This window comes from Rhagoletis zephyria, unplaced genomic scaffold, assembly GCF_001687245.7.
Source record: "Rhagoletis zephyria isolate East Lansing unplaced genomic scaffold, Rhagoletis_zephyria_1.1 Rzeph_scaffold_01216, whole genome shotgun sequence".
Lineage (NCBI taxonomy): Eukaryota > Metazoa > Arthropoda > Insecta > Diptera > Tephritidae > Rhagoletis > Rhagoletis zephyria.
The window spans coordinates 96,754-106,749 of record NW_016158300.1 but is presented as its reverse complement, the minus strand read 5'-3'; positions in this window follow the sequence as shown (position 1 = coordinate 106,749).

The following is a 9,996-nucleotide window of genomic DNA, read 5'->3' as shown; positions in this document are numbered from 1 at the left end:
TTTTGAAGTTATGTAATTTTTCACTGCAGGGTGGGGCCACCCAGGGCAGAATATGTAAACAAATATGAAATGTAATAAAATAAAGTAAATAAATAAGTAAATAAAAAAGTAAAAAAACAAAAAAATATTTTGTTTTTCTTATTGATATTTTATGTCCAAAAGTAGTTAGTTACAAGTTAGTTGACATGTAATGCAGAGGTATCCAGGTCTGACTTTTTTGCGGCCATCGCCCCACAAAAGTAGTTAGCTTTTTTCGAACAAAATACACAGTTAATAGTTAGCACTAGTGTTCGCGTAAACAGACTAAAGTTAGGTATAAGCTAACGTCACTCCCTGCAGGGGTATTATACACTTTGAACTTTAAGCAAACAATAATCACCATGGTTAAAATTCAAAAAATTAAGAAGCTTCCTTATCACAATTAAACGACAAAATCTTAAACAGCTTTAGTGCACAAAACAAGCCAAACGACAAATTATGGAACAAAAAAATTAATTGTTTTTATTCACGATTGAGAGAAATAGAGGTTGCGCCCATCACGGTNTTTAAGCAAACAATAATCACCATGGTTAAAATTGAAAAAATTAAGAAGCCTCCTTATCACAATTAAACGACAAAATCTTAAACAGCTTTAGTGCACAAAACAAGCCAAACGACAAATTATGGAACAAAAAAATGAATTGTTTTTATTCACGATTGAGAGAAATAGAGGTTGCGCCCATCACGGTACCGCTATTCCTCTCTCAGTGAATTTGACAATATCGTTGTTTGTATGACGTCACAATTGTGCAACTTGTTTACGTTTTCCTTGCAACATTTTTTCTTCTTCCATTCTTGCTCACGTTTTGGCATTTCTCTCTCTCAATTGCACCAGTGTGACGTCAAACAAAAGATATTCTCGAAAATCCTCTCTGATGGGCGCAGTCTTGTATTGTATCATTCTTGAGAAATGTATTCTATCATTCTTGGTTTTGATTATTTGTAACCAATTTTTAAATCGCTTCCCAAGCCCCAAGATTTTTTTTTTAATAAGGCTGTTTAAACTAGGGATGCGCCGGTAGAGATTTTGCCGGGTAACCGGATTCCGGATAATAATAATAATAGATTGGCGCTTACACAAATGTTAGTGTTTGGCCGAGCTTCTCCTGCGACTTGTGGCGTGCGCCTTGATATGTCACACAAAGCGGAGGGACCTACAGTTTTATGCCGACTCCGAACGGCGATTGTATTTTTATGAGAAGCTGTTTTTCATGGCAGAAATACACTCGTAGGTTTGTCATTGCCTGTCGAGGGACGACCGCTGTTAAGAAAAAACCTTTTTCTATACTTTTTTTGCGATGTTGCTTTGACCAGGGCTTGAACCCAGGTGCTGATGAGTGAAAGCGTGCACTGCTTACCACTACACCACAGCGGCCGGATACCATATAAAAAATAAGAGCCGGATATCCGGTAGACTGCTGTACTTAATAAATTTCACAATATTGTTATATTAGGCTTTTTTGTTTAGCGACATATGACCAGATTATCTGCTTTTTAGAGATGAACTATCCAATACATTATTAAGAATACAAAATTTTCCCCTGAAATCCAAGTTATAAAAGAATCCTCTATTAAAAATACAACTTTTACGTCTGCAACCCCGATTTAAAGATTATATTTGGTAAATACTTAGAAACGGCAAAGGCAAAAGATACAAAACAATAAACTCCGCTAAGAAACAACGCCCACCCATTTTGAAATAAGTGATTTATTTTTTAAATAATTTGAATATAATTTTTGAAGATTGCCATCTCTTTTCAGAAAAGTAAGACGTTATAACACACCTGCAGCCCATGCCTTTTAATTTGGCACCTCATTTTGGAAAATCGAAGGAACGGTTCGGATATGATGGCATTGATTATTAAAGAATTTGAATTTAATTGTTCAACAAGTGGTAGCACTTTTCCAAAACCAGTTTGCACATCTACAGGCCATTACATCACGAAACTCAACACTCTTTCATTTGACATCCATAATTTAATATTCCATATAACAAAGTTAACTAAATTCAAAATTCCAAGCAGGGGCAACCCTCTTCAAAATATTTTCAAACTACTACCTTCTGAAATCCCTTCCTTTTGACACTCATATGGTGATACATATTTAGTTCTCTTAATTCAAACTGAATTTGATTTTTTAAACGGTGGCAACCCTCCTATAGAATTAAGAAACAAAGCGTTTCAAAACCATTTAGATTGATACCCATTTTGTGATAATTGATTTTTTTTAATAATTTGAATATAATTTTTTAAAAGGTGGAAACCTCTTCGAATAAGAAAAACTCTATTGTACATCTGGTGGCCAATTCTGGTTCTATGAAATATGTAGTGAAATTGAAAAATTCAATGTCAGTGAAGATTTAATTTCTTCACTATATTATTTTGTTATATCATTTTAAGCGATTCTCGATCATTAAAAGATTTTCCTTCGAAATTTTATGTGAAGTGATGAAAAGTGTTTTCACTTCATGTTTTCACAGAACAAGGATTGCACCCCTTTTTAATTTGACACCTCATTTTAGCAAATTCAACGATTTGTGCGGATTTGATGGCATTGGTTATTAAATAATTTGAATTTAATAGTTTAGCAGGTGGCAACTCTTCGAAAACAATAAAACCAGTTTACACATCTACGCGCCAAACGCTTTAATTTGACACCCCAATTTTGATAATCGAGGAAACGGTGCAGATCTTATATCCTGGACAAAAATCCCTTCGCGTATTAAGTATACTACTACGTACATATATGTACATATCAAATCGAATTTTTCATACCCTAAATCTCTGGAAGTATTTGTAGTACCTAGAGTCCTAAGACCTGGTATGGAAATATTTGAAATCAATGTCATACGCATGGAGAAAAGTGGGGCTATTGGAAGAGGGGGCGTGGTGCCTTCCAAAAGTATTGAAACTTTTACCTATTTGTAAATACATATGTATTAGGGCGGGCCGAAAATCTAATTTTTTTCAAATCCCTTGGTAATAGTGAAAATATATTGTATCATGAAGTCAACAGATAGCCTGCAAAATACTAGTATTTTATTTTAATTGTAAGAGCTCGCGCATCGACCGCCAAGTGACCCACAGCACACTTGTCGAATATTTAAGACCAATTCTTGTTAAAAATTCTGGGTTCAGCAAAAAGGTTTGGTGCATATTATTAGATAATGAATCCGTTAATGCAAAAGATAAAGTCAAATATCATTTCTAGCCGTCCTTCAGCTTATCGTTAATCTCAAAGTTATCTTTTTATACCCGAGCGCACTTGTGCACAAGGGTATTATAACTTTNAGTCCTTCAGCTTATCGTTAATCTCAAAGTTATCTTTTTTCAATAAAATTTTATAACTGCACTGGTCTATACTGAAAAGATGTAAAGAACAGCTTGATTATTGCATTAGGTCGCTGGTTCCAAATGTTCTAATCTTTTTTTGATTATTATCTATAGTTTGCGAATTTTTTCAAATTTAGGAACAATTTCGGTAGCTCTAATAGAAAATCCATTATTTTCCATCATCGTAGAAAAATATTGTTTATTCAAATGAGTATGGAAACACTGAACAGGCACAACTTCTAGAAACACTAATTAGTTTACTTATGTTTATTATGCATACAATATAAAAATTGCAAATTTATAATTTATACCCGAGCGCACTAGTGCACAAGGGTGTTATAATTGTGTTTGTAACAGGCAAAACGAATCGAGATAGATATAGACAAATGTATACATAAATGATCAGAATGAAAAGAGAAATCGATTAAGCGGTGACTGTCTGTCCGTCCGTCCGTCCGTCCGTCTGTGCACACGATAACTCGAGTAAAAATTTAAATTTCGTAACGAAACTTGGTACTTGGTCTTCTTTTGGGCGTAGGACGGACGGTATTGAAAATGGGCGAAATCGGACAATAACCACGCCTACCTCCCATATAACGGTAATTTTCAGAAATACGAAAAGTGCGATATTTTAGTAACTACTAAAGATATTTCACTGAAAATTGATATTTACAATGAGTTTTAGACGAAAAATAAAAATATTAAAAAATTTTGGCAAATAGGCGTAGTCACGCCCACTTATGGTTACATTTGTATATCTTGGTAACCGCTGCACCAATTTCTTCCAAACTTGGCACAGTTGTTGGTCCTGGTACAGCATACCAAATGGCCAAAAAAATTTTAAATCAGACAATAACCACGCCCACATCCCATATAACGGTAATTTAGAAAAATACGAAATCCTCGATAAATCAGTAAATATTAAAGCTAATTTTTTCAAAATTGATGGTAGCAACAACTCTTAACAAAGAAATATGTTTGTGATAAAATTTTGGAAAATGGGCGTGACACCGCCCACTTATGATCACATATATGTATCTCGGTAACCGTTCTACCAATTTGTACCAAACTCGGTACGGTTATTGTGCTTGACACATAAAAGCAAACCGTTGAAAATTGTCGAAATCGGACTAAAATAAAGAAATGATGTTCTTCCGCCGCGCTGTGCGGATGTGTTTTTCTTGCGCTCTTCCTAATCGCCTTACTGTGACAGCGAAAGTTACTTTTAATATATTCGATACTTTGCAATGGTTCGAGTGTACTACAATTTGGAGACAGTGACTCTTTACAAGATCTAAATCTTTCAATAAATGATCTAATAATAAATAATAATACAATCAGAAATTATATTATGCCTTGTTGTTGTGGCCAAAAAGTTGATNGATCTAAATCTTTCAATAAATGATCTAGTAATAAATAATAATACAATCAGAAATTATATTATGCCTTGTTGTTGTGGCCAAAAAGTTGATCGCGGCCAATCGAAAGTGCAGTGCGCGAAGTGCAATGAACTTTTTCATACCGTCGACTTCAATAAATCCCAAGCCGAAGTCGATGGCCCGTAGTCATAGTCAAAATGAAGTCGACTTTAAAGTTAGTTGCAGCTTTTTTGACAGATATCCCATTGAAAATTATGTCAAAAAGCTGCAACTAACTTTAAAGTCGACTTTATTTTGACTATGACTACGGGCCATTTACTTCTGCAAAGCAGAGTGATGCTTCTAATGAGAACAACAGTAAACATCAAATAACCTTGTTATCTTTGTCCAAAGAGATCACCACTCTTCGTGCTGAGAATGCCCGAATGCTTCAGCTGATAACAGCTTTGCATGAAGATAAAACGAATCTAATGAAGATAGGTGAAAATTCGCATTCCGAACTGCTTGCTATTAAAGAGAGCAGCCGCGATAAAGACAAAGCAATTGCCTCGCTCACCTCTGAGGTTAAAGAGCTTTGTAATGTTGTTAGTGCCATCTATAATAACAAAAAGCCTACTGTGGAATCACAACCAATTGCGGCTCATCCTAATAAGCAGAAGCCAGCTGTACTTAACATGTCATCTTCGCCTATGCTCACTGCCAAATACAATGCCGATATCAGCAGTATTGACGCTTCGTCTGCTTTTTCGTGTGTTGTTGACGTTACTTCTCCTGATGTAATTGGTACGACACCATTATCGCATGCGAATGCTGTTTCTGGTTCTCTCGTCACTGCTAAAAGTAATAAAAAGCAAACATCTGCTAATACTAATACACTTCCTAACGTCAATGCTTCTACTGCTGATACTGTTGTTGCTAGTAATTCTGGAACCATGTGCTCTCTCGGACTTGCTGCTGCTAAGAGAAATAATGACAAGACATCCGCTAGTGCTAATGCACTTTCTAACGATAAAACTTCTGGTGCTGGTGTACGGAAAGACAATAAAAAGAGTGCCAGCGTTGTTGGTAGTAATCCCAGTAAAGAATTGGATGTTGTTGTTCCGCTCAAATGGTTGCATTTGTCGTCTTTTAAGCCCTCTGTCAACGAAAATGACATAATAAATTTTGTCGCTAAACATGCATCGATTGATTCTAACACCATCTCTTGCTATAAGCTTATTAAAAAAGACCTTTCTGCTGACTCTTTGAAGAAATTGGTAAGAGTTAATTTCAAGTTGGGTGTCTCTTTATCATACTATAATAAACTGCTAAGCTCAGCGTTCTGGCCAGTAAACGTTAAGGTGCGCCCATTCCAATTTTTTCAAAACGCCAACGCTGCAGAATCAGTAACGTGAATGAATCTGCCAAACCAAATCGCTCTTCAACCCCAAAGTATTCTTTACATTATCACAATGCGAGTGGAATGCGTACGAAATCCTCACAGTTTCATCTCAATGTTCTATCACATGATTTCGATGTTATAGCTATAACTGAGATTTGGTTAAATGCAAATTTTTCTTCGAATGAGTTTTTCGGCGACGACTATTATGTTTATCGAAAAGATCGCTGCTCAGATACTACGGGCCTTGTTAGAGGCGGCGGCGTTTTACTTGCAGTCAGAACGGATTTTTGCAGCAAAGCTGTTAATCTGAATGGTGTTGGTAGTGATCTGGAGCAAATTTGTGTTAGTGTTAAGTTTACTAACAATAAAACTATTTTGTTCTTAATATCTTATATTCCGCCTAATAGTGATATTGCTGTTTATCAAAGTCATTTAGATAATCTTGTAGATATAATTAACAATGCTAAGCCGTCTGATGAGATTATTTTCCTAGGAGATTTTAATTTAAGTAGCATTTCTTGGCAGAATCTTAGTAATAACATATTGCCTACGAATATCAAGTCTGAAATAGATGAATTAGTTATATCGACAATGTTTTCGCACGGTTTTAAGCAATGTAACTCGGTTTCAAACAATAATGGTAGGTTTTTAGATCTGATTTTTGCTACTGCAGAACTTAAAATATCATGCTTTGAAAGCCCAGCGCCTATTTTAGATAATAGTTTGCATCATAAAGCTCTAGATGTTAATTTTGACTTTTATAATTTTGAAAAGAAGCCGCTTGAGTCCGCAGTGGAATATAATTACTTTCGGGCAGACTTTTCTGCAATGAATAAATTTTTGCGTGACATTGATTGGTCATTTTTGGAGTCTTTAGCTAGACTGAAGGATCATTACGATATTATGCGTCAATGGTCTCTGCAAGCCATTTCCAATTATGTTCCGTCTAGGCAAATCGTTATAAATAGAAAACCTCCGCGGTTCAATTCAAAGCTTTCCCATTTAAAAAATGTTAAAAATAAAGCATATAAAAATCTGAGAAATAGTAATAATGAAGAGGATCGGCAGAAATTTATTTTTCTGAGAAAGAAGTTCGACTCTCTCCATAAGTTTCTATTTAAGCAATATATGTTCAAAGTGGAATCGGACTTGAAGTCAAATCCTTCTAAATTTTGGTTTTTCATAAATTCAAAGAGGCAAACTAATGGATTTCCTACTAGCATGGAATATGGTGGTTTAATGTCTGATAATACGGAAGATACTTGCAACCTTTTCGCTCAACTTTTTCAGAAAGTTTACACAAAACATAATACTTCTACGTTTCCCAACTTTACCCATATTGAATTACCAACAATTAGTTCTTTTGAAATCTCTGCAAATGATGTTCGCCTCGCAATTTTGAACTTGAATTCAAGCTCTAAGGTAGATACTGAAGGATTTTCTCCTGTGTTTTTCAAAAACTGCGCTGACTGCTTAGCTAACCCTATTGCACTGCTTTTCCAGAAATGCTTAAAAAGTGGATCTTTTCTTGAGCCTTGGAAATTATGTTCAATAGTCCCTATATTCAAATCTGGTGACCGTAATGACATTTGTAATTATAGACCAGTTGTTAAGCAGAGCACCATGGCTAAACTATTTGATTTCATACTCCATCAAAAGTTATTTGATCATTTAAGCAGTGCTATTGTGGATTGCCAACACGGATTTTATCCTGGTAGATCAACGTATACTAATCTAGCTTTAGTAACAAATGAGGTAGTTCAAGCTTTTGAAAATCGCTCTCAGCTTGATGTAATTTACACAGACTTCTCTAAGGCATTTGACAAAGTCAATCACTCATTGTTAGTGCATAAATTACAGGCCTACGGTATCACTGGTACACTTTTAAAGTTTCTAACTTGCTTCTTACGTGGAAGGAAGCTTGTTGTTACAATTGGGTCTACGAAATCAAGTTTGCTTGTTAATGCCTGGTCAGGAATCCCACAAGGGACTCATTGTGGACCTCTCTTGTTCCTTATATTCATTAATGACTTGCCGTATCAATTTAAATTCGCTAAGTGTTTAATGTTCGCTGACGATGTTAAATTATTTCTTAGAGTTCGAGACCTGTCGGACTGTGCTAAACTTCAACGTGATCTTAATAGTTTTGAAGAATGGTGCACCATGAATAACTTGTTTTTAAACGGTAATAAATGTTTTATTGTAACATATTCAAGAATTAATAACACCATTCAATTTAATTACAAATTGAATGACTTTGATTTATTCCGCACCTTTGAGATGAAGGATTTAGGTGTTTACTTTGACTCGAAGCTCTCCTTCTCTAAGCACGTTGACTTTATTATTGCCAAATCATTTGCCATGATTGGTTTCATAAGGAGGAACTCTGAGGACTTTAAAGATCCTTTGACTTTGAAGTCGCTCTATGTTTCGTTGGTAAGAAGTAGACTTGAATACTGCTCATTCATTTGGAATCCGTACTACGATACTCATTCAGCAAAAATCGAAAAGGTTCAAAGCGTGTTCACTAAAATAGCTTATTTCAAACTAATTTGGCTGAATGGTCTTGCATCATATACTGCCAGACGTAAGTTGATGGGGCTCCAAACTCTTCATGAAAGAAGAATTTGTTCGTCCCTTATTTTTGCATATAATGTCATGAATGAGCACATCAATTGTCCATTGTTAGCCAGTTTATTNAATAGGTTACTTGTCGACTCGGTTCATAGAACTAGTTATGCGTTCGTTAGGTGCTATAGTCTACAATTTTTCCTAATTTTTTGCGATCTACAAAAATTGGGATTCTGTCCGCCCTGTCGCCAAAAATTGCCTAGACAAAATTTTAGTGCTTTATCCGGCCCTTCCTATCCCTTCCAATGCCTTTCTATCACTTCCAACGCTTTCCAATCCCATCCCATGCATTTCAATACCTTTCTTTACCTTCCAATACCTTCCTATCCCTTCCAGTTCCTTCCTAATCTTTCCTGTGCTTCCCAGTGCATTCCAATGCGTTCCAATCCCTTCCAATGCCTTTCTATCCTTATAATGCCGTCCTATCCCTTCCAATTCTTTCGTATCCCTTCCAGTGCTTTCCAATGCCTTCCCATCCCTTCCAATTAGGGATGTTGCGAATGTGGAATTTTAGACATTCGCGGATGCGAATGCGGATGTCAAATATTTTTAAGAAATAATTTTGGTGAGTACATTAGGGGATTTAGGTAAATAAAAAATGGAAAATTTATTAATCTTCAATAATATTTTTTTTAATACTTCAATTCAAAAATTGGAACAAAGTATTTAAGCAAGACCGATAGAATACAAGATTGCGCTGATTGATGTAACATTCGGGAGAGTAACGTGAACTTGACGTCATCGGATATTTGCCGGCGGAGAGAGCTGAGAGAGATCTATCAGTATGTATATGTTTTGCATGTGTATATGTTTACATATGTACCCAGTAGCGAAAATGGTCACCGGCGACATCGTCACTAATGAGGATTTAGTGACATCGTCGCACTTGCTGTGAATCCTAAACGACATATAGCTGACAATGACACTGGTGACAATGTCATGCAGGTTTACTCTTAAGTGACTAATGCATGACATTCGCTGCGGGGTATGTTATAGAGGTATACGCCGCAGGGCCACGCCGCCGCCGCCGCCGTTCTTTGTCATTTCACACGCGCCGCCGCCGAGTTACGAAAATATCGGCGCGGCGGCGGCGGCGTTCGGCGCCTAAGGAATTTTGTACAAAATTTTCATATTGTATGCACATTGAAATACATCGTTTGAAGGAACTAAATACTACTCGTATAAAAACACTATTTTACGAAATGAAAATTACATTTTTAAAAGGAGTTTTTTT